At 43.4% G+C, this 23,902-nt stretch overlaps 1 long non-coding RNA gene across 1 annotated transcript; it reads left to right on the top strand.

Moving 5' to 3' along the window:
* Nucleotides 1–276: 276 nt before the first annotated feature.
* On the top strand, nt 277–5,719 carry LOC114784496 (uncharacterized). The gene is made up of 3 exons (XR_003748868.1): nt 277–488; nt 2,893–3,150; nt 4,459–5,719. It is a non-coding gene; the product is annotated as an uncharacterized LOC114784496 (long non-coding RNA).
* Nucleotides 5,720–23,902: the final 18,183 nt, after the last annotated feature.

The following is a 23,902-nucleotide window of genomic DNA, read 5'->3' as shown; positions in this document are numbered from 1 at the left end:
CCCTACTTAATTGGCCGTCTTTTATTTCTCCGTGAGGAGACAACGGAGGAAGATACGCGACTATGCTGTTGGATGTTAAATCTTTAGTGGCTGAGGAGAGCATCTGGTCTTGATCTTCGGAAACGGGTGTGCCTGTGTTTCTCAAGAGAAGAGTCCCGGAAAAGAAGGAAGTTTAAGGAGAGCAGGACCTTCTGTGCACTCCCCCCCCCCCCAACAGATGTTTGAAAGATACATAAACATAAGTATTCTTTAAATATATTCTAAAAATGTTTTTTCCTATGTAGGGTTTCAAATGTTTCCTTTCCCCAGGCAGCCTAAGGTTCCCGATGTTGCAAAATCATTTAATATTCAAGTAAAAGCTCCTAAGTATTCCTAATAATCTCTGTAACCAGCATTGTCTGTGCATCATATGCCGTCTGTAGGTGGGCTGTATTTCAAAACTCTTTTGTCCTTCACGATGTTTCTTCCTGGCACCAAAAGCTCCAAAGGTTGGTATGAAATTACAATATTTGCCAGCGCAGTATGGGGCAGAGCAGTGCTCCATCAGTGGTCTAATGGAAGTGCTGATATTACAAGCTGACACCCAGGCAGGAAACTGAACACGGGGCAATTAGTAATTCAGTATTTCATAAAAGCTGGCACCTTCTCTGCAATGACACACTGGCAGCTCCTCCTCATGGGTCTCCTGGCTTGCAGCGAAAAAGCACATAAACGGTATCCAAATACCCATCACAAGTCTGGCAAGTCCCTTCCCTTTTGTGTGATGAATAAATCAGGCCGTGGACAGGGTCATTGTGTAATGGCTTTTGTCAATCCAGGAGTGCAATATTCTGGTTTTAAACAAAACAAACACTGCTTAAAAAAGTGGGCACATCTGAGACTCTTCTCATTGTTAAAAGCTGCCGGTTTAGTGCATTGGAACAGTGTGTATGCTGTTTTTTTTTTTTTTTTTTTTTTTTGGAGCATGTTTAGGTGCGAGCCAGCCCCCTAATTAGGAAGGTAATTAGGGATTTGCAGTGCAAAACTGCCAGCCCTTTCTGCACAAGATTGAACATTACCATCACTTGACTGTTGGAATGGAACTGGATAATGGAGTTTGAAAACTATGAAACGTTTCAGAACCAAATATGAAATAGAATATGTGAGATGTAGGTCATGAGGCTATTGCCTGCTTCTGTACATTATATTTCACCTTCATCTGAATTGCAGACTCTTCACTCTTAGTTGAGAACGCAGTAATAGCCACTAAAATGAAGCAGCGAGGCCAATAAATTAACACAAAAATGCTCCGTATTAGTCATATATAATGTTTATACCCTCATGCGGTTGTCACACAAGTCAACGTGATTTCCAGATTTTTCTCTGTCTCTCATTTTCTGCCTCACTGTCACACACACTCTCTTCTCTTATTAATGTGGCCTGTTTACCCAGGTTCAGTGACCTCTGTGCAGTTCCACTGGCCTTCTGTAATAAATAATGGGAGGTGTCTGGGGCTCATCACAACAGCAAATAGGGTGGTATATAACATGTCGTCCCCTTCAAATTGCCCCAGCAGGGAGGTCTGGCAGCCCATTCATTATGGCCGTTAGTTCAGGAGGAGGAAGGCTTTTTTCGTCCTTGGGCCAGACTAGGTATGACTCGTAGGATGGGCAGGAGTGCAGGTCCGAGACTGGGCAAAGTGGGTCAAGAAATGCTTTTAGGACCCTGAAGCACATTGTGCACCAGGACTGTATTTCATATGACTGCTCCTATTGAAAGTGTTGTTTCCTTGATATGACCATTCAAATTAGCATCCATGTGAATTTAGCATCATAATTGTCATTTATATAAATTTTCGATACCGTAATGAGATTGTATTCATGTTGTGCCAAGCAGGCATATGGGTAATTGGCATAGAAAAAGGATGGAGGACCAGTTACACTTTTTTTTTTCTGTGACACTTAACATGAATCTGTTGGACTTGATCACTGACCATGACCTGTGGCAAGTATATAATAATAAAATAATAAGATAGCTTTGATACTCATTTTAGATCTACACAGTATTCAGATGAACATATTTGCTTTTAAAACAATGTGTAAAATGAGAGCTGTGAGGGTGAAAATTGGAACTTGCACTCCTTGCGCCCCGTTATGTAAATATTGTTTTAGGAAATACAGACTACTGCAGAAAAAAAAATGGGTGTTCTTTTTCTGAGCAATGTCCAAGCTTGGATCATGGCTCACTTCATGTTTGACAATTGGAATATGGAACTCCTCTCAGTAGACCCTTCTTTACCACACAGACCTGTAAACACTGCTTACTGAAGCCGGAATAAGCAGCATGTGGGTCCTGCTGTGGGATTTTCCCTTTTTTCCTGGGCTTCTCTCTGTGCAATATGTCATGTATATGACACGTGGCCGAGAGGACCTCACCCCAAACCACGTCTGAACACCACTGAGACTTCTTTAACAAGGTTTTTTAAACTTCTGCCAAGTGCTCGACACAAAAAAAAATCAGTAGTTACAAGTGCTTGCCGGCCTCTCTTACTGTTGCTAAAAAACCTACAAGTGTTGAATTTCATGGCTTCATAGTTTCCCATTTATTATATGTCCCAGAGAGAATGAGAGTGTTTTCCTGGACATGAAATGCATGCAGCTCCTCTATCGGAAAACAATTCTCCTTCAGTGATGAGGAAAATGAATGTGTGAATCATGCATTTTTTCCCCCAAATAATATGATTCAAGCCACTGGTTGCCACGACAACCTGAGTAAATATTCATCTCATGATACATCGGAGTTATGTAAACTGCTTTCTCTTGCATGAAAATGTGCCCTTCTATCTCACTCGCTGTGTGTGTGTGTGTGTGTGTGTGTGTAATAATAATGTGTGTGATGAATCTTTCCATACAGATTTGCCTTGTCAGCAGCCGACAACAAGGAGAGAAATGAGGTCCGCACACTTCATTCCTGTCAGGACTTAACAGCTTGAGCAGACCGAATATTCCGCAGTCGCTCATGAAGAGAAATTCTTAATAAGAAATATCACACTAATAATGAATGGGCTGGCGGCTGCAGTTGTCTTCGGGGCATAATATCTAATTTCCTCCCAATGTTTCATATCCTTACACCGCCGTGCCGGCCACGGTTCATCATTAAACCCGAATGCAGGTTTCTATCACTTTTATTTATTTTTCAAATCAATGTATAAATCAGTGCCGCGGCTTGTTACAGATGAGTTCCAATAAATTACGACTGCTGGACAAACCCGGAATGTTAAGCGCCGCCTCCGATTGCTCGGTGGCGCGGGGCGGCAGCCCCTCTGGGTGCGTGTGCACACCAGCTTTGGCAGAAAATCCCCTCCTCAAAGCCACATATTATATAGCATTTAAATAATGCACGCCCGCATCCTTTAACACCCAATAAAAACAAGGCGCTTTAGAGTTGTGCAGTGTACCAGTGGCTTATTGGTGGGGGGATGCAGCCATTCATGGCGTGTGTGTGTGTTTAGGCCTAGTGAGGGTGCAGCCTATATAAATTAGGTCTATTTGAACTGAGGACATAAGACTCAGTTTTACAAAAACTGGCTATGATAAACCATCTCAATTGAAGGATGAAGTCTCACATTGAATCTTTTGTAAATCGGTCCACAAAATATCCAACCGGTTGGGTCTGCAGATGGACCAGATCCTTCATTTAGAGAATTGTACAAGTTTCTCCCACAATCTTTTGAATTTGAACAAAGCTTGGACCTTTACAATGATGTGCTCGCTAGTCTTGGTGGTATTAGCCTAGTGGGTAACACACTCGCCTATGAATCAGAAGACCCAGGTTCAAATCCCACTTACTACCATTGTGTCCCTGAGCAAGACACTTAACCTTAAGTTGCTCCAGGGGGGACTGTCCCTGTAAATACTGATTGTAAGTCACTCTGGATAAGGGCGTCTGAAAAATGCTGTAAATGTAAATGTAAATGTCTTGGAGAGGAGCACAGAGTCTGGTCTCTTCTGAAGGGCCCAAATTTGAAATGACCTAAGAAGTACACCTTTCTGAAAAGGAATGCAGCCTTGGAAGGATGTAGCTTCATATTGAGATACATGCTTTAATTTCTTCAAACTGACAATAATATCAGATGTTGCCAAAGTGTCTGATAACAAGTGCAAGAATAGATAAGACACATGAGGAACTTTGACATCTGCTTTATTGAATTTTGGGGATGTTTAAGATAAGCTGAGCAGGTGAATTTATAAAAATGCATGGAGAAAATGTGTAATAATAAACGTATTTCATCAAAATGAACAGGCAAATTGTTATGTATATTTATGTAATGTACTCTGTTTTAAAATGTGAATGCATTCCATTTACCTAGACTTAATAGCAACTGAAACTGGTATGTGTAAATATGGTAAAATGGCTGCACAAACCCCAACAGGCCTCCTGTTACCTAACTAAATTTTTTTTTTGCTTGGCTTAACTAAGGCAAGAGCACAGCAGCCAGGGAGAGATGCGGGGTGACTAAGGCGCGACCAGATAAACAACCTGCCATATTGCATTGTGACTCACCCAGCAACGATGAGGAGGCGCATGCCACTGACCTGGATAGAGTCCTCCTTGGTTTGATACCTGGGCCACTCCAATCGTCACCATCAGCAGGGAATATGCTGCTTTCAGGGCGGATAACGTCAGGGCCCACCTTGGCGCTGACACTGGACGACATGCATATGGCAAGGGGCAGCCGCAGCACCGCGCTGAGGCTGCCTTGAGGGAGATCGCCTCTGACAACGGTCAGACGGAGGGACTCTTCCACCGCAAGGTGAACCTGATGGAGGAAGTGGAGGAGAGTATAAAGGAAAGAGGTGGAGGTGGTGCTTCTTGAAGGGTGGTTTGGCTGCTGGAGGACGACGGGTTATGACGGTTGGTAAGCGGAATGTGAGAACGCAGCTGGTGAGCCTCGGCTCCTGCCTGCGTGTGGAGATTTGTCCTGACAATAAACATAAAAACAGAACAGGGTTGTGGTGGGTGACTGTGCTGTTTGGAAGCAGTGGCATAATTTTATGTGGCAAAGGGAAGTAGGCCTCAGACCAGTTTTCTCTATTTATTACTGTCTAAAAATGAATATAAATGCTCTTGTATTTTATATGCTCACAGTAATCAGTACAGCACTTCAAGGCAGAAGAGCAGCATTGGACTGTACTGCATACATCAAGCCCAATGTTTGCATGATATGAATCTTGCTTGTCGTGAATATTATCTGTATGTTATATGTTTGAAAATTGAATCCTACCCGTATTTCTATAGATTGTGCAGCATCAGATGGAACCAAATTCCTCATGTGTTATAATTATCATATAATCCTTGGCCATTAAACATGGTTGAAGTGGCTGATGTTGGTTTAGCTTAAGTCCTCCTATGCCTACCTCTCCGTGATTGGCTCTGATCTACAGCTTAACAAACTGAACATTCCTGCTTATCTTAACAAATGAAACTAAGGCATAATCCAGGGGATTTTTACTTTATCTACGTGCAGAAACATTTTTGTAGCCCTTCACAAGGTGAACGGAAAAACAATTGGCATTTTTTATGGAAAACTGCAATCTATGCAGTGTTGCCATCTTTCCTCAATTCTAATATCCATTACATGAAACCTGGAATAGGGACTACAAGTGTAAAAAGGCCTACAGGAGTGGTCAGAGACCTACTTCTCCAAACTAATGAAACCAGTTTGAAATTTTCTGCAAAACATACCCCTTTTCTTTAATAAAATGTACTTTCATTGTGTCATAACTCATATTAATGCTCATTATGTAGTTTGTAGCAGTATTGCAAAGGTTTTCTGCCTCTCAGACCTTCACAAACCAGTTTATTATAATTTAACAAACACACAGCTATCATATCACAGCTTTGCCAATCACAGAGCTGCGAGGAACCCATTTAAAAACAGAAGCGGGACAGAGGGCTTCTTGCTGAATAAAAAATAATAAATAATCCAGTTGTCGGCAGTGGCAAACGCAAAGCAATTTAACGCATCAGTGGTGGTTGCCTATTAATTTGCGTAGAAGGAGAGGGGAGCCTGGGAGCACAGATTTGAGGGACAACATGGCTGCATTATGTATCGCATCGGAAGCTAACAAGCAGCACACACACACACACACACATGCACGCTCACACTCACACTCATTTTTTTTTTAATTATAAAGCTAGTTTCCCTCAATATAAACGCTAGCATGGGAGAAGTATATTATGGTGAATTAATAAAAACGGCTCGGAGACGGAGGCCCATATGTGCCTGTCCTTGGGGTGTAGCATCAATAACGCTAGCCCTGAGGCATGCTTCAGTCCTGCTCTTATGCATGCATCTGAGATCCGTGTACGCTGTAATTGGGTACAAAACGTCTGACCCTCCTTCTAAAATGGATGCGTCAGGACACCGGAGCAGCGTGCTTTTCTCTGGAGCGGATCCAGGACTGCTACGTCCAGTGGCATTTGAACGGGAACCAGGCCGCGTCCCAGGTCACTGCAGTGATGATGTAGACACAGAAAATCATCAGCACTCCTTTATTTTAAAGATTTAGTCGAAATATGTTTTTCAATGTGTGTGACTAAGGTATGTGTCAATGGTTTTATATGTTAAAGATAGATAGATAGATAGATAGATAGATAGATAGATAGATAGATAGATAGATAGATAGATAGATAGATAGTTTAATCTGTACAAATACGGCCATTAAAAATCTCAGGCAGATGCCTTTGTTTCTTGGGGCTTCGAGGCTGCAGAAGGAGACACATGACATGCCAGGCCTTTCTCACTCCTCCTCCATCATGCGTGAATGTCACATGTAATTAGTGCGGTTACGTGATGCATTGTTTTCATTATCACTGGGCACTCATTTCTGTCTGCACACAAAGCCTTTGCTGGATTTCTTCCTCCTTTTCCCCTCACCCTCCCGCTCTCTCACTTTTCTTTCTTTCAGGGAAAAAAAAATCTGCCCTATAGACATAATATGTCTGTGTTTTCCCGCAATTAATTAATGGATCCCCAGCTAGTTAGCGTTAGCACTTGTTTCACAATTGCAACTGAGGAAGGGCAAAGGGTTGGAGCACGGCTCGCCTCCATGGCTGCAGGCTTTCAGTTGCGAGCCACTGCATTTGCACTATTTTTAAAACCCTTTTAAGGATAGATAAATCTGATTTTATGCAAGAAAAGTCTCAAGGGTTTCAATTAACTGGAGGTCAAGCTATAGATCTATCACAAAAGTGGAGGAGAGGAGTAGAACGAACTGGAAAATTAATACGGTCTAATTAAACGTTTAAAACTGTGTTCTTGTGAAAAGAACTTCTCTAATTGTTTATTGCTCAAAACTGAAGCTAATAATGACTCGGTTTGGGGTTTATTAATGGTTACAATTTTTAAATGAGCTAAGATAAACTTTACTGATGCCCACAGGGAAAGTTCAGGTTGTTGAGCAGCCCAAAATCATATAAAAATGAAAATGCATACATACATATATACTAATACAAAAAAAAAACATACACAGTATATATATCAGTATAAACAAAGGCATAATATTTTGTGATTGGTGGCATTGAACTAAGCGTATACAGCTAAATATATAGCCAGTGGAATATTTAATTATTGCACAGAGGCTAAGCATATGGTATGGTGAAAGATAAATTATAAAGAGGAAATGTCACAGATACAAAAACTAAAATATTGTAGGTGGTGGAATATGGAAGTGTAGAAGGTCAGACAGTCAAGAACAATGACCAAAAGCAGATGTTATTTGAGGACACTTCTGTTACATGCAAATGATTTCAGAACATTGGAGAAGTCCAGAAGAGAAAGTAACTGAGGCATTCGTAATAGCAAAAAAAATCACAATTTAATCATGGGCCACCGAGCATGACTGGCAATAGACCTGAGCCATATGTCAGTCAGAGCGTGGAGCTCTGGGAAATTTAAAAGCGATTAAGGAATGTTTGGTCAAAATGCACAGCATGATGTGTGGCTTTCTTTCATGTGCACTGCATATATTGCGCCAGGTCCCTCATTGTAATGCTGCCCACAGGGCAGCTCTAATGTGAAGTTGAACTCAGGTTAGAGTCGCTTTTACACGGCCTTACGAGAGAGAGAAAAGCCGACATTTTTCATGTTCAGTCCCTTGAGGTGCTCGGTTCCCAGATTTCCCCGTGGTTTGCTGGAGAATAAAGAGTAGCTGGTAATGGGCGGCAGGGAAATGACCAGTAAAGTAAAGTGAAGTGAACTAACACCCTTTCCAGCAGCCTCAGCCAGCCAAACATAGGAGCGTGGACGCCAGGCCATGAGAGCTCTGATTAATTGAACAGGTTGAGCAGTGTGAGCGATGGTTATTTCATTACCTTTCATTACCTTCCACCACCCGCCCCACCCCAACTGGATAGATGGCACAGGCAGGAAGATGTGTTTTGGTGGGAGGTGTGTGTGTGTGTGTGTGTGTGGAAGGGGGGGGGCGTACCCAGACAGGAGGAACGACCTTGGCTGCACCTCGCTTTCCGAACGGCGACAATGTGACCCCCCGCCTCCCAGCCTCCCCCCACCTGCTTATCGAGGCAGAGATCGCCGGTAATCTGTTACACTGCTTCTAATCTCTTTCGCTCTTGCACTCGTTTATTTTTTTTTTTCCCCTCCTCAGTCATTCCGTGCCCACCCGTTCACCCCAACCACCTCCACCCAAACCCCTCCATTGGGTGCCCTTCCCTCCTCCTCACGGAAAGGTTGTCATCTCCAGCTCCTAGGTGCTCTAAGCCGACCAAGGCAGCCGAGCGCCTCGCAACACACTAATTAGATCAGTCCTCTCTTCAATGGCATAATCATGTGCATCTGGGCCTCGCAATTACTTAATATGATATATTAACATATTCCTGGCAGGAGCGGCAGGAGGAGGGCGCTCGTAGGAGACAAATTATCCAAATTAATTTCTAATTTAAAATCCTATGCCTTTTATTATAAGCTGTGGGCGCCCCTCGGTATAAAAATGAAGGGAGCGAGGCAGAAGAAAAGAAAGAGGGGGAGAGAGAGAGTGGTTGGAAGTCAAGGATATTCAGGATCCTTTAATGATTCAGGCTGGTTTCTGCCCACAAACCAAATGAATAAACAGGAGGATAAAGACCCAGGAAGGAATTAACTGTACATGGCTGGCTGAACAGTGGGGTTTAATGCGGCCATGCCGAATGTTGGAGGGGAAGAAAATTACATATTCTAAGTCAATGAAGGGGATTTCACCCCAATTAGAGCTCACAGAATTGTTTAATATAATGTGCATGTTATCCTTTTTATTTTGGCACAAGTGAAAAGGCTAAGAGCCCAATCTATAGGTTAGACATTGAAGGAAGTTTCACTTATGATGAGCATGAAATGTCTGTCAAAGATTTTAGTGATGAAAGATTTGTACTTTGTGGGTATGTCCATACCCACAAAATCATGGAGATCTGGTGATAATTTACATCAACTATCCTGAGGCACTCACATCTTCATAAGCACAGAAGGCACAGAAGGCAATCCTCCAGGATGTTTCAATATATGATAAAAGTTATCCCTCACAATCACTCTGTATTGATCGGAAGTGACCCTTTTCTCTAACTGTACAGGCTGACCTAAAACATGCCATCTTAAGGTCTCCCACTCATTTATTCAGGTTTTTTGAGATATATGTAGTAAAGTGGGTATAAAAATGTGCCCACCCCTGTTCCCTGTTCACACCCATATACTATAATTAAATAAAAAATAAAACAAAGTATTTGTTTAAAAGTGTGCACACTTATGCAACCAACTTAGTGTTTGACTTTATTATTGGTACATTTCTCCAAATAGATTTGTTTGTTTTTCAACTGAATTGTACAGGTTATAGATCATATTCAAAGTTGGGGAATATATATATAATTTTATATCTAATTTTTATATCATCTGTCTATATTACACCTGTTCGTTTTTTGTTTCGGAGTGTTAAACAAATAGCAACTTTAGTTCTATTATCACTGCTGTATTAATATTCAGATATACAGGGATACTGGTAGAAACCGAAAATGCTACCATGTGATCTTGAATTCATTTACCAAATAATAGTATTTAGTGATTAATGCTTTGTGTATACCAAAAATTCTCTTATGTACACACACTGATGTGCATTGAGTGTTATGCCATAGCATTTACACTGGGATTTTTTAATTCAATTAAAACATGCAAGAGACACACGCAAGTCCCTGCTGTGTCTGAAGGTCTGGCATAAATAACTGCCTTAATGGGATCACTCCCCTCTCCCTGTACAGTCACCTCAATCTGCACTCCTTATCTCGCAAAGGGGCCCTATGAAACACAGTGGCAAATTATCGCTGCCAATTTCATTCTCTTTGAGCCTAATTACTACAAAATAACCATATACTGCAAAATAAATATATCATACTTGAAGTAATTTATGTGTAATTAACAAATACGTATGGGCTAATGGCTGGCTATAAAAAAATCCAATAAACCTGAAAATGCCATGGCGGTATTGCATTGAAACCAGTCATGTTGAAGTGTGCAATATGTAACTGCAAGGTATCGAAAATCTCCAAACAAGATCAAATGCATTTTTATTGGACTTGACTTTAGCTAATAGCTAAAGTGGCAAAGAGCTAAAATGAAAAAAAAAATTTAGATGTCAGGTAATCCTGCCTTAAAATGTGTTAATGTCCCCGGCAATGTCTTCATTTTTATAAATTAAGCTCAAGGTGTTGTCTGTGTGCCATGCGGCTGTCGCGGGGCTAGCTGGGTTTATTGTTTGTTTTGAGCGGTTAGACGCTCCTGGCCGACTTTTGGAGCTGTGCGGTGTGTTTTGCGAGCAGGCAGCTCAGTAATTAACAGCGGAGGATATTCTATAGATGTGCCGGCCTCATTAGAGGCTCTCTAGCCGGAGGTGCTGAGCACAGGCGCCTAATGAGATGCATATTGTAACGGGGAGGACTGTGACCGCCTTGGTTTTAGCTCAGACTGGGGCATGCGGCGAATTGTTGCATGAGCGAGTGCAAATGCTGTCGGAGGCAAAAAACTAAAAATCAAATGAAACTTCCAATGGATATTCATCTTATGTTTCAACCTAAAGCAATATGGATGGCAACTTTTCACTGTGGGTTCTGGATAGACATTGGCGAGTGAGGCCAACATTCAGAGATAATTAGTTCTTTTATCTTCCTCCTGTTTTCTTCTTAATAAAGAATAGAAAAACAAAGAAGTAATAAAAGAAAAAGGAAGAAAGGGCTTAATGCAATTCCAGAAGAAGGAAACAGACTAATGCTGAAACAATGTGGATTAAAGACAAAGCGCAGAGGGAAATGGGCAGATTGGAAGGATGAAACATAGGGAAAAGAGGCTATGGCCAGGGTGATGTATGTGGGCAGACGGAGGGAGAGATATGTAGAGAGTAGGAAGGAAAGAGAGGTAGAGGGGGCACGAGCTCGCCCAGTGACACAGGTAATATCATATTCATCACAGACAGGGCTCATATCTCACCATGGCTGGAAGAGTTTCCCCCGAGGGCAACAGGAGCGGCAGGGCCTGGCTGTCACGCAGAGTCACACAGGTATATTGTGAAATGATTTAATGCGATAATAACCTCCACTTTGCCAGATAGATGATGTTTCCTTGTGCTGGCTGATGCTTAATGAATGATACATTAGTAAACACCGCTACAAACGTTATTAGAGACCAAGTCGCTACCAACAGGAACATTCCGGAAAAAAGATGAGTACGCAAATATGTCTTTTGTGCCCCTTTACTCCCTCCTCCCTCGCTCAGTAGAACTCAATAAAAGATGAAAGAATAGAAAAAGGAATGGCGGGAGGAAAAAAGACGTGCGGTATTTCACACTCTGAAATGATATGTGGACAGTGCAGAGTGAGGCCATTTGCACATTACTTTCAGAGTGGTTTTAAACGGCCCCGGCGATATCTCCGCCCGAATCAGAAGCGAATGCCGATGATCTCCCGCTAAACAAATCGGCGTGGCCTGTCACCTCCCAAACAAAGTAGGTCTGTGCTCCGCTGATTTATCAGACTGATTTAACCAGAAGCACAGGGCGAGGGGAGCTCCAGTGCCATTATGCTAATCGATATATCATTTAATCTGTGTAAATGTAATTGTTGTCTTCACAAGAGATATATGAAACTAATATCAAGCAAACTTTGACACATCACAATGTTCTACTCATTGTTCCGTTAATATAATTGTCATTATGTAACATGTATTATGTAAACCGGCATTTCCACATAACCACTTGTTTTCTATATGTTCTTTTATTATACATTTTACATGCTACACAATTCTAATATATATGACATGAAAGCATTATGAACTATGTAAGAATTAATCACATGTTGTTGCATTGTTTGACATGATATGATAAATGCATAATTCAATTAACTTTTCCTTTAAAATGTGTTCTGTTCATCAATACTGGCTGCACATATAGTCCTTTCCGGGATGATACATAAGGGGTTTACATCCCTTGTTGAAACAGAAACGTGTTCTGACCACACCAAGAAGCCCCATTTTGTGCTGTGAAATGTAGATTTAATTAAACATATTGTCTTCTGGAGGTGTAATTCTGTAGTGGCTGCTTTTTAAAAGCAGGCTGCCTCGTCCATATATACATTTACCACAATACAGCAGTACAGCACAGCCTCGGTCAGGCATCCAAGGTCAGATAGCAGAATTACTTTGACCAAGGAAAAAAAACGACTCCTGACACTGCACACACACACACACACATAAACACACACTCGCCGGCGAACAGCATCATTAACAACCATCAAGTCAGCAAGAGAACGTGACAGTCAGCAGTGAGGTAATTCGCACCATGCAGGCAATCAGGCCAACTCGCAGCCAGCGCGGGCATGCGCTCACCTTTACCCACCTGCAACACTGACACTGACAAAGAGGCGGGACGAGACAAGGGCGTTTCTGGAAGGGCGGATTAGACCGGCCCGTCGCTGTCTAATTTAAGCACGGGCAGTGGGTGCAATGGAGAACGCCGCACACAGTTTGGCCCGTGCAAGGTCATCTTCTGTGCAAGGCAAATGCACATTGTAAAACCAGGGCTTCACTTGGCTTTCGTTTATTCATGCGTGATGTTTATGAATTTAATTAATTTTAAAAATAATAGGAGAAAGTGTCTAACTACTACCAGTGTGTGTGCAACATGAGGTGCCGTTTCACTCATGTTGCACGCAGCTCATCTGCAAGAGAACGACAGGAACAAGTAACACGTGTCGTCGCCGACACTTTGAAGTCAAATGAAGTTCACAGGCAAATTTGCATTTCTGCCGTGCAGGAGTCCATTCCTTCATTTCTATGGCTCGTTTTTATGGCTAATTCTGAGCCACTACGCTAATCAAACCATATTAGAGGGGTTTCTATGGCTTTGGATTTGATTGGGTTCAATTTACATAATGGCGCAATACACGACTGCGCGGCCTGCTAGTGGGTTTGTCTCTGTGAAATAAGACAGGTTTATGGATTCATCTCTATATTTGCCTGATTTATATATTTATTTCATTACTGAAATGCATGGGGCTTTGCAAACAATTACAAAATTTATGAACATGCGTAGGGACCAAATGATGCAACTGTCAAAATCCAATTTGTTAGGACATCAAGAAAAAAAATGATTTATTGCTCACTGCGATGTCTCAGAACACTTCCTGCCTTATTAAAAAGTGGCTTTTAACATGACTAATATATGAAAAGGGATCAGAAATTGCAGGATAAAAAGAACACCTTTGACTTTGCATGAATATTTATTGAATAATGAAAATGTGACGGACTGACACACGCAAGCTTATTATTTGGGGGTTTGTTGTTGTGTGGTTTTATACGTTCTGCTCACAGTCTGGGGCGTCAGTGTGAAACAGTATAAAATCCAAGCTCATTTTTTCTGTGTGGGGAAAGATAGCTTTTTTGCCCGGATCAGAGTGACATTATGTCCTTAATGGTGAGTGCCCTCTGTTTGGTATTTGGTCAGTATCGCCGTTCGGAGAGCCTGTCATTTGGTGGCAGAATGAGCTGGGCTAAAGAGATAATATTTCAATAACATACTGGCCTGATCATAAAGTAACTCAATGGAAATGTGTAAGTGCCTGAGGGCACCCAGCAGGACAGTCAGCAGTCAAATGATTTCACATTCCCTTTTCTCCTTGGCTGCCTCCACTGCCATTTCCAAAGAGCACCAACACACACACACACACACACACACACACACATTATATATCTACACACAGTCACATATTTATTGTGCCTGCATAATCTCCAACACTATGTGCACCCTTGCACATTATTTACATGCGTTTACTGTACACACACAAACGCTCAGACAATTCTTACACAGAGGAGCAAACCGTATGGAAATTCATGGGCAGCGATTTCAAATATTTTTATTAGATTCCCTGGAAGCCGCAGAAATGACGTTAAGGCCTGTTTAATAAATGCCAAGTTCTGGAGAAAAACTATTTCTGCATGCTGTAGGGGTGATGGGGCCTTTCCGTGACAGGGCCGAGAAGCGCGTGTTGGATGAGTAACGGGCCTGTAAAGGTGATGTTGTTCCACTAAAGGGGAAAAGCAGTAAGGCTTGGCAGCGTCCTCTTATCCCGGCTGCTGGGGGAAATCCTCTCCGCCGCTAACTAAGCAAATTGCTGATCTCGATAAGCAAAAAAACAGGGAGGCAGTAATCAGTCAATCTCAGCACCTAATGAGGTGCGGCTCTCAGACAGGGAGGGAACGAGGCCTTCTGTCTAAAACGTCACAGCCTCACATCTTCTTATGCAGTTTCTCTCCTTTGGTCTCCCCCCCCCCCCCCCAAAAAAAATTCTTCTGTCCCTTTTTTCTTTTTTTCACTCCTTTGGAGTTGCTTAAAGTCAAAGAGCAGGTGCCATTTTGAAGAGGCGAAGGAGATCAAATTGCGTGGCGCGGAGGAGCTGCGGGCTCTGAGCCTCGCCGTTCCTCGCGCCCCTGCCACGCTAAGCCACGCTGTGAGCCTTGCCCAGGTAGCTGCTCTGCTAATGGCAGAATTTGCCTAATGCCTACCCGCGCTTGTCAATCAGCCACTATCTGAGCGTTCTGCTCCAAAGCCCTCGCCCCGGAACACCGGCGCGCCTCCTGTTTGTGCCTCCCCTCTTTAATTGGTGCAAGGGAGAGATGACGGCAAAATGTAAACCAGGAAAACAAGAGGGTAGGAGGGAGAAACTCAAAGGGCATGATGGGCATGTCTTTTCATCCCCTTTTCCCTCTCCTTTAGCTCCTGTTTTGCTGATCTGGACAGTTAGAGGGGGGGGGGCGCAAATTGGGACGACGAGGAGAGACGCGTCTCTTTTTCTCTTTCTCTTTGTCTCTCTTTCTCACTCATTTAATTTTTACCTGACAAAACTTTTGATGTGGCAAGAAATGCTCTTAGCATACTTCTCAGGGAGATGGAGTTCGTCTGACTTCAATGAGCAGTGTGATGTAATCACAGCAAAAACAAACGAGGATGGATGTCACATGACTACAGGCCCACAAGCCTATAGGCCCATAGGTCTATGAATGTGAAATTGGATTTTGCCAGTGGTTACACAAGTACAGAGCAAGTATAAAGTAACATGACATTCTGAAGAGTTCACAGTTTCATGGTATACTGTTTTTTTTTTTTAGCACCAAATTTCCTGGTGCTATGACAGATGCATAGGGATCATTTTCTCCAGGATCTACAGAAATAAACTGACTATAACAAAAAATGACTGCTTGCTTTTTATCAGACTGAAACACCCTCCTTTCAACGTCATTCTCCTCGCGTCACCCTCCATTCACATGCTCCATCAGTGGACATCACAAACGTGATCTCTGGTGTAGAAAGACAGACATGCAGAGGAATTATCTGTGCTTCGATTCAAGCATTTTGACTGGTGAACTTGTACATCCAGCATCAGAAATCATTGGTTACAGTTATTAAGCAGAACGGGCCACATGGTTCTACGCACGGAACATTCTCCAGTTCTGGTGTGTTCACCCACAGTGTTACGACATGCCCAAAATGTGATTGCGATGCACCTCTGCATTGGTCCTCTGCTGTATGCGTTTTAAACGGAGGGCTGAGCCAATCCACAGATACACCCCAATGTGTGTGTTTTTATATATAATAAACATAATATATTATTATGTCCTCTGCTGCACACATTCCAGGGTGTTGGTCTGAAACCACCCCAAAATGCCGTCTAGCCTCCCTGTCCTCCCTCCCTGTCATGACATCAAACAAAAGTAGGACCCAGGCGCAGGTGCTTGAACAAAAAACAGTTTATTGAAGTATGGGAAAAAACATAGAGGTATCTACTTTCGGGAAGAGAAAGTGGAAACGTGAAAAGGAAAGGCTCACTAACACAGGGGACACTTCACAGATGCACAACACCTGAAAACACAACGCACACAACCTTCACTAAAAACATGTAACCACGACAAGGACCTGACCTGGTGACACGAACCGCTTGGGGTCTGCCCTGAGGCCAAGCTCGCACACATGCAGACTCATACTCACTCAAACCACATATACACAGTGATGGTGACAGCCCATTCCTCTTTGGAGCACCATCAGGTTGGATGGGAACCGAATGGGGAAAGGGTGGTAGTAGCCTAGTGGGTAACACACTCACCTATTAACCAGAAGACCCAGGTTCAAATCCCACTTACTACCATTGTGTCCCTGAGCAAGACACTTAACCCTGAATGTCTCCAGGGGGACTGTGCCTGTAACTACTGACTGTAAGTTGCGCTGGATAAGGGCGTCTGGTAAATGCTGTAAATGTAATGTAATGTAACCGTCAGTCCACAGCCATTTTAATATCTCTCCAGAGATGTTCAATTGGATTGAGGTCTGGGCTCTGGCTCATTCGATATCTTGTCTGTGTGCATCTGTGGGTGTTGTCCTGCTGAAAGATGACCCATCACCCCAGTTCAAGAGCACTCTGGAGCAGACTTTCATCCAGGATCCCTTCCACACTCACCACCAAGCTGGAGCACCTGGGACTCAGCTCATCTCTCTGTCAGTGGATCTCCAACTTCCTAACTGGGAGACCACAGGCAGTAAGGATGGGCGGACATGTCTCAGCCTCCATCACTCTCAGCACTGGAGCCCCCCAGGGCTGTGTTCTGAGCCCCCTGCTGTACTCTCTGTACACCCACGACTGTGCAGCCACCACAAACTCTCCCACCAACATCAAGTTCGCTGACGACTCCGTCGTGGTGGGCCTGATCTCTGACAACGATGAGACAGCCTACCTGGAAGAGATTGGAAATCGAGAGAACCTGCCAGAGGAACAAGTTAATAGGAGTTAATAGTGGACTTTTGTACCAAGCAGGAGAGGAACTATCAGACCCCTGTCATCAACAGAAGCCCAGTGGAGATTGTGGACAGCTTCCGATACCTCTGTGTTCACATCACGCAGGACCTGTCATGGTCCTGTCACATCAACACCGTGGCGAAAATGGCCCGGCAGCATCTCTACCACCTCAGACGCCTGAGAGACTTTAGACTGCCCTCCAAGGTGCTCAGGAACTTCTACTCCTGCACTATGTGTTCTCCATTCTGGGCAGTGGTGGCCTAGCGGTTAAGGAAGCGGACCCGTAATCAGAAGGTTGCTGGTTTGAATCCCAATCGTGCCAAGGTGCCACTGAGCAAAGCACCATCCCCACACACTGCTCCCCAGGTGCCTGTCATGGCTGCCCACTGCTCACTCAGGGTGATGGGTTAAATGCAGAGGACAAATTTCACTGTGTGCATCGTGTGCTGTGCTGCTGTGTATCACATCACTTCACTTTAACTTTAACTTTTAACTTTAGAGAGCATCCTGACAAGAAACATCACAACCTGGTTGGGGAACAGCACCATGCAGGACAGGCGAGCCCTACAGAGGGTGGTTCAATCAGCTGAACGCATCATCTGTACCAAGCTCCCTGACCTCCAATCAAGCTACAGCAAGCGGTGCTGGAACAGGACCAGGAAGATTGTGAAGGACCTCAGCCACCCTAACAATGGACTGTTCTCTCTGCAGCGATCAGGAAAGCGCTTCCGCTCCCTCAAGTCCAACACAGAGAGGATGAGGAGGAGCTTCTTCCTGCAGGCTATTCCAGCTCTCAACAATATTTAATTTACATTTAAGGCATTTGGCAGACACCCTTATCCAGAGCGACTTACAACGTGCTTTCATGTTACCATCAAAGAAGTGATCAATTCTAGTTCACTAGGACCCCCAACTATGAATATAATATTTTTATATTGTAGTTCTGACCTCAAGGGGAAGTTCATTCCACCATCGAAGGGCCAGGACTGAGAAGAGTCTAGATGAATGTCTTCCTTTTTCCTTCAGAGATGGAGGCGAACCAGGCGAGCAGTACTGGAGGTTCAGAGTATACGAGGTGGAGTGCGAGGTGTAATAAGGGCTGTGAGGTAGGATGGTGCTACTCCATGTTTGGCTTTGTAGGCCAGCATCAGTATTTAGAATCTGATGCGTGCAGCTACTGGGAGCCAGTGGAGGGAACGTAGCAGAGGGGTGGTGTGGGAGAATTTGGGAAGGTTGAAGATCAGTCGTGCTGCTGCATTTTGTATGAGTTGTAGAGGTCGGATGGTGTATAGAGGTAGACCAGCTAGAAGGGAATATCAACAATAACAACACTTCATAGAACTCCAATGCACTCCAGCACTTTCAATGACTTTGTACTCAATCCCCCCCAGAAGTTTTGCACAAACTCTTTGCTCAATTTTTTTTTACTTTATCACTTTATACTGTGACTTCACTCATTTGCACACCTTCACCCTACCTGTTACACATATTTTGGTTTTATGTTAAAGCCATAAAAATTTAATATTTTGTTATGTTTGCAATATTTACATATTGATTCATTGTTACTTGCAATATTTGCAATACTGTGTTCAGTAGCAGTCGCTAAAGCATTTCACTGCATATCATACCGTGTATTACTATGTATGTGACAAATAAAATTTGAATTTGATTTGAATTTGAGGATGTGTCTGTACATTGCTGCTGTATCTTTCCCTCTATCCTGACTAGTCTCCCAGTTCCTGCAGATGAAAAACATCCCCACAGCATGATGCTGCCTCCAACATGCTTCACTGTAGGGGTGCATTGTCCTGGTGATGAACAGTGCCTGGTTTCCTTCAAACATGATGCATGGCAGTTTAATCTTTGTTTCATCAGACCATGAGAAACAAAATGATCTGGTCTTCAGGGCCTTCGGGTGCCTTTTGGCCAACCTCAGGTGGGCTGCCATGTGCCTTTAACTAAGGAGTGGCTTCCGTCTGGCTACTCTATCATACAGGGCTGATTGGTGGATTGCTGCAGAGATGGTGGTCTTTCTAGAAGGTTCTCCTCTATCCACAGAGGACCACTGGGGTAACCACTGGGTTCTTGGTCACCTCCCTGACTAAGGCCCTTCTTTCCTCATTGCCCAGTGTAGGTGGCCAGCCAGCTCTAGGAAAAGTCCTGGTGGTCCACTTATGGATGATTGAGGTCACTGTGCTCATTGGGACCTTCAACGCAGCAGAATTCTTTTCTACATTCTTCCCCAGATTTTTTCCTTGAGACAATCCTCTCTCTGAGGTCTACATTTACATTTACATTTACAGCATTTATCAGACGCCCTTATCCAGAGCGACTTACAATCAGTAGTTACCGGGACAGTCCCCCTGGAGCAATTTAGGGTTAAGTGTCTTGCTCAGGGACACAATGGTAGTAAGTGGGATTCGAACCCGGGTCTTCTGGTTCATAGGCGAGTGTGTTACCCACTAGGCTACTACCACCCTGTTCTACAGACAGGACATGAACTGTCAACTCTGGGACCTTATGTAGAAGGTGTGTACCTTTCCAAATCACATCCAATCAACTGTCTTTTTGCACAGGGTGACTCCAGTTAAGCTGCAGAAACATTTCAAGGGTGAGGACAGGAGGCACCTGAGCTCAATTTTGAGGTTCATGGCAAAAGCTGTGAATACTTATATACATGTGATTTCTCAGTTTTGTATTTTTAATTTGCCAAAATCTCAAGTAAACATTTGTTTGTGAATTCTGAACATTTTTTATCCATTTTGGAATAAGGCTGTAACATAACAAAATGTGAAAAAAGTGGCCATGAATACTTTCCGGACGCACTATACATGCTGGAAAAAAACAGTTGAGATGCTGTGATAGAACAAAGAACTGCAACTTTGCACAAATCACATGCGTTAGACAACATGCAGAAATGAAACGTAAAGCACCTGTACCTGTAATGGCTGTGTGTGTAGGGGTGGTCCCTTGTGTATAGTCCCCCTGTGGACCTTTAACCCCACATTAAGAGTGGAGGATTGTTTTAGTTCCGACTCATTACTCTCTCGTAAACCAAATGACTCTCAGGTGGTGAAGATTAATACGCACCATAACAGAAATTTAGTGTATGTCTGCACACACAGTATAAGGGTTGAATAATAAACATGCTCTAAAATGATTTGGGGGTCAGCTCGGACTCCAATAAATGCGATCAACGCCAGATACCCTATTTATCTGTAGTAGCATGCAACTCGTTGGTGGTACATGCCAAAATAAGGACTATGATATGGAAACAAAATGGAGATTATGCGTCATCAGGCATTATGCTTGCAATTGTTAAGCCCAGAATGCATCTTTAAGTGTTTGTTGGATCAAATGTTGTACAATAACAGATACTGTAAACTGACAAAATGGTCATACTTTCAAACGCAGTGTGATGCAAATGAACTGAGTCCCAAAACTGTGGTTGAAGCAATTACACACTAAATGAGTCTCGTTAGGAGGGGGCAGAGCACAGTGTTTGTGGGCAATTAAGCCTGCTCTTCGAATGCAGGGAAATGCAGGTGTACAGCATATCGTCCCACATTTGTGATACAGCAGTGGGGCCCTGTCAATGTTTGCCTATTTATTAAGTGTTCAATGAGTTTCACTTCCCCGCCAGAAGTGCTATTAGGGAACTCCCCAAACAGTGGCAGCCACAGATAAACTTCACAGTAAATTAAGTACAATTAACACGGCAGACATTGGCTCCGCTGCCCCGATAATGCCATTATGGGCCCACCCAATCATAACTTACGGTCTACTGGATAATTTCTCAAATCAATGATCTTGGTAAGTACTTGTAAAATGGCCCGATTGCAAGATCAGCTGGATACGTCCAATTAAAAGCGAATGTCGGGGACAGCGTTGATTAGCGCTTCGCTCGGGGGCAAAAGCGTTATTATGCAGCAGCGATGTTGCTCTGCGGTAGTCAGGTTAAATGCTTTTAATTCACAAACCTCCCCCAGTTGGCTTTTAGAGATGGCATAGGGGGGATTCAGTTGAAGATTGATGTTTACGATCATTGAATTCCTCCCATGTCAAAAAAATTTGTTTTGTGTTGATTTATTTCTATGTCTGTACAGTGAGGGACGAATTCATTCAATATTCAATTTAATTGTCTGGTTGTACTCGTAATCACTACAGATTTTTCTAAAACAGACAATAGATTTTTGGTATTTTCTGGTGGTAATTTGTGACATTTTGAATTTGAACAGACAGTCTGATTGGTCAAGACTTAAAGGCTGAAATCTGGTAGGCGGTGAATAAAAAAAAAAGTGGTACACATCATTTTATGATGCATTTTCTATGACACTATTGAAACTAGTGTCAAAATATTAGGTATAGAAGGTCTATAAAGAAATACGTTTTCTGATTATCAGTTTGCAAAATTTGTATTGTTCTTTTTTCGTCCTGCACACAACCTGATTCAAATAATCAGTGAATGCAGATGATACTGAGGAATAAGGACACTCCATATGTCAGGGAACAGCTCCCTCTCCCCAGGCGCTCTTAGCCCATGGCTTGGTCGGCGCCGCGGCGTACGCTCCACCACCCAGCCTCAGCACCAGGTATCCGGTCCGCACCTCCATGAAATTAAGCAGAAAACATTGGTGGAGGCAGATTAGCTCTTAAAATCTACCTAATGTAGCATGAAATTTGATGGCCATGCTCTAGCGATCAGAGGCTGTGGGGTCTGACCTATTTTACACCGTTCCCTATGCCGTTCCTGCCGCTTTTATCCCCCACAGATCGCACTCGTCACCAACATCTGGCATCAAACAAGGAAGTTGATAATTAGCCGCTTTTATTATTCAGTGTCTATGGCATCTCTCGGAGAGAGAGGGTGAGCGAGGGAGGCAGATAGCGAAGGGGAGCGATAGAGAGAGCTTAAAGCCAGTCGGAAGTGCAGGATAAGACGAAGAGCCGACAAGGAGAAGCTGGAGATATACTGCGCTGGCTCCAAGTTGCCCTTAGGTGCAGATCCAGGATCAGGCTGCCTCTGCCCAATCCGAGCCTTAACTGTAGTGCTCAAGGCCAAAACAGACTCAAGATCTGCAGCACAGAGCCTGCGTCCAACAACTCCGGACTCTGGACGGAAGCAGTAGGCAGCAACCTAATGAGCCTCCATTTTCCCATACACGAGTAAGGCTGCATGTTGGAGCACCAGAACCCAGTTAAAGAGCAACAAAGAGCTGTAGTTATGACACCAAATGCCAGTGGGAGCTGACAGCAGAACTTCCATTGGGTTGTGTCAGGACCCTAGCCATTCAGGAAAGGACAGGGGAAAACTGAACTGAACAATGACAGAACTGAACGTTTGGACCGGAGCTTCTACAGACACTCCCGCTTACTCTCCCCCCTCCAGCCGACAGACAAGCACTGTCTCCGATCAGAGCTGAGCACGGCTCAGCCATGTTGTGAGGGCAAATGATAAGAGGCATATGTCATCTTCTTCTGGACTCAAAACAAAGCACTGTCACCACAGCAGGCGGCGGGGCTTGGCACGCTCCCTCAAGTTGAAGGGACGATAGCCATCCCTTCCGATTGGGCCCTGCAGACTGCAGGCCGAGTTCCCGTCTGAAAGGTGCAGCGTGTTTTTTGCCTGCGAGCAAGAGAAGGGCGCAGCGTCTCAGAGACTGAGTCCGTTCGCATTATCCAGTGGTGCAGACGCCGCGCAGACACTGCAGCAGACCGGCAAAGACCGAGACAGCAGGCGCTTCTCCACAGCGGCAAAGACACACATCACACACAGACATACACGCAACAACGGAGACACAAACGGCTGACAAATATATTACACTCACTGTGCACACATCCAAACATGGCCATACCAACATCTGTCACCCAGACAAGCAAGACAGTGGACATGCACACTGAGAAAAAAATTACAGAAAAAATAAATATTAACAGTCACTCACTCACAAAGAAGCGTAATATGTGCACACCACCAACACACAGACACAGTAAGCACAGATGCATGCATGATCAAGAAAATAACAATACTGTTCCATATTGTGCAACTATGTCAATATCTTTATGTGCATACAGCACCTTATAATAACTGATCTGATTCAGACCAAAGTATTAGATGAGATTTTTCCCTCCATTTGTTCCATTATAAATTCACAGCTCTACAACACTGTCCATGTCGGATCTGGAGCACCGGAGGTGGCATTCTCATTTTGGCCTGAGTAATTTTCAGTCATAATAAATTAATTACAACTAAATGGGAATAATAAGTCTTATTTTCATTCCAGTTGCATACATGAACAATTTGTTTCTCCAGCTAAATTATCTTGCAATAGATTATGGTTTTACCCTGTTATGTTTTGTGACTCTGTCCCCAATTCAATTACACATAAAAGTAGTGGTATAAAGAACTTCTTATTCAGAGTACAATGCCATGTCTAATAAATTTCCCCATTATTAAGAGTCAGATACATATCTGCTCTGTCTTTGTGACAAACAAAATAGCGAAATAAGCCTCCATTGCTCCAGGGCAGTGTTCAGCTGTGGGGTTTGCCAT

This window comes from Denticeps clupeoides, chromosome 2, assembly GCF_900700375.1.
Source record: "Denticeps clupeoides chromosome 2, fDenClu1.1, whole genome shotgun sequence".
In the NCBI taxonomy this organism is placed as follows: Eukaryota; Metazoa; Chordata; class Actinopteri; order Clupeiformes; family Denticipitidae; genus Denticeps; species Denticeps clupeoides.
The sequence above is the reverse complement of the archived record's forward strand: the minus strand, read 5'-3'. Positions and strand labels throughout refer to the sequence as shown.